Genomic DNA, 2500 nt, shown 5'->3' with positions numbered 1-2500 from the left:
CTGCTGTTAGTTTATATCATGTGTATCTGCTTTAATGCTGACCACCTTTTATATGAAATATTAATATAAAAATATGATCATATTTCCTTTGTTTCTTATCATCCAAGGCCTAGCGAAGAGAATCCCGCTGCAGGATTAGTCGTTGTGTATCGTGTGATTTTTTTAAACCCACTTCACTGGTTCCCAATCTTTTTGCATTCTGTGCTGTCGAGCTTTGTGTAGAGACGTAAGCCGTCCAGCCGTAGACGAAGTTTAAACTTTTATAAAAGCACATCGTTTCCAGTCTTTCTGTTTTTTTTTTTTTGTTTGTTTATTTGTTTTTTTTGTTTTTTTTTTTAGAAAAACTGTTTCTTATGAGCTCAGCTGTTAAAACTGAGATTGGTGTCTGAATTATTTGTATATTATTATATGTATATTATCTGATATATATGTTCAAAATTACTTGAGGTTTGAGGGATTCAACAATTTTATGTTCTTTGTGCTTTAGTGTGTTTGAAAAACCTGCTTTAAGCAATAAATGTTTTATATAATATTAATAAAAGGCATATATGCATAATTTAGTTTATGAACATTGGTTTTTAATGAATTGGTCAGAAGATCAAATAAACACTTTAGGATTTGTACCAGAAAGAAGCTTAGAATTGGAAAAATCAACCAAAAATATAATTTTTGAAGCTTTCTGAGGAGAAAAAAGAAAACCCAGTCATTAGTCCGAGTGTAAGCTTCAAGGAAACACTCACAAATCTACCCCGGAAAGCGTTTTTAAAAACCTCAGATTTTTGTGTGGATGGGAGGCCAAAACACAAGGAAAAGGTTACGTTTTTTAAAGTATCCAGATTTGTGTGGACCAGGCTTTAGTGGCCAGCAGAATGAACTGATTGTATAGTGTTGTTGTAAGTGACTGCTAATGACTGGTGATTAGTAACCAGCCTTACTGGGAGAACTGTTCCTTCAAGTGTTTTAGGAATGTGATAATAGTAGCTTATCTGCTTGAGTGTTTTCTATATATAAAGTTTTAGTAAAAATCATGTATCTTTTTCAGAACATCTAATTAAACGCTTTAGTTATGATGTAGGGGAGAGCGGGACACAACCCGCATTTCAATCAAAATTGATCATATTTTTATAAAGGCAACAGTGTTTTCAGCTCCAATCATTTTTGAGTAATTCAGCAGAGAAAGCAGAGCGAGTGCAAACATTATAACTCTTCCCATAGTCTGTGTTAACTGTACCAGACTGAGGGGGGCGATGTAACAGCCATTAAACAGTCTGGTAAATCCATACAAACACTATTAATACAGTTCTAAACTGTTTGAAGCAGACCAGCTTTCCAATCGAAACACATCAAAATATCAGCGTCCAAATACTTATGACCAGTGAAAAGAGGCTGCTGTATCAAACACTGTCCGTTTATTTGACACCAGAAAGTAGAACGGCAGATTCTAACCCCATCAAACTCAACTAGATTTTATTGCCATCACAACCTGGGTCCGAAGCATCAGCTAGGGGGTCTCTAACTGCTTAACAGTAACAGTGGCTGTGTGTGAAACTACCTCCACCATGTTTGGAAGCTGTACTTTTGTGAGTTGAAGTTCTGCTTTTAAATGGTGTTCTGTTACGCCACCTAGAGGAGATTAAGATAATATAGGAGAGAATTCTGAGACTTCCACACACAAGTCAGCCATCAAACACACTCACCATTCAAACACACACTGTTATGGTACAGAAACAGCGTTTAGGGGGAATCTGGAGAAATATCTGTCCAACTGCTGGGAAAACTACTGGAACACGTCCAACTGGAGCTTCTTAAACGACATAAACTATCATATTTACTGTGTGTTAGACTGTGCCCAGCTCTCCCCTAATACTGATTATAGCCCATAATCGATGATGAGTTAAGCTAAATGAGTTGCCAGTTCATTGGCTGGCCAGTTTACTAGAAACACCTACAGCTATAGCCCCACTATGTACAGACTGTATCTCTACTGTTACTTAGATGGACCACTGTCTGACCACCACTGACCAGACCTTCTCAGCATAGCAGTGACACTAACATGATAGTGGTTATGGTCGTGTGTGTGTGTATGATGCTGGTACGAGCGTATCCGGTTCAGCGGCTGATGGCGGTCTGGAGCAGGGGTGGGCAACCGAGGGCAGTCAGACAGTGTCCAGCACAGCACTGCTCTAACAGACCGACTAAACCTGGCGATTACCAGGTAAGATGAATCAAGGAGAGGGGTTTCCGCTAAAGCGGCCACTATGTGTTTGATACTCTCATACCAGCACCACACACACACTACCTGCAAGCCACCTGAAGGAAGTTTTCTGGAGCTAGAAAAACACTCCAGTGTGATGTTCTGCATCTGAAGGGCTGCTGTGAGGCAGTAAGGCCGTGTGTCGCAGTATTCCTGCTGTTAGTTTATATCCTGTGTATCTGCTTTAATGCTGACCACCTTTTATATCAAATATTAATATGAAAATATGAGCTCAGCTGTTAAAAC

The sequence above is a fragment of the Salminus brasiliensis genome, chromosome 16 (genome assembly GCF_030463535.1).
Source record: "Salminus brasiliensis chromosome 16, fSalBra1.hap2, whole genome shotgun sequence".
In the NCBI taxonomy this organism is placed as follows: domain Eukaryota; kingdom Metazoa; phylum Chordata; class Actinopteri; order Characiformes; family Bryconidae; genus Salminus; species Salminus brasiliensis.
The sequence above is the reverse complement of the archived record's forward strand: the minus strand, read 5'-3'. Positions refer to the sequence as shown.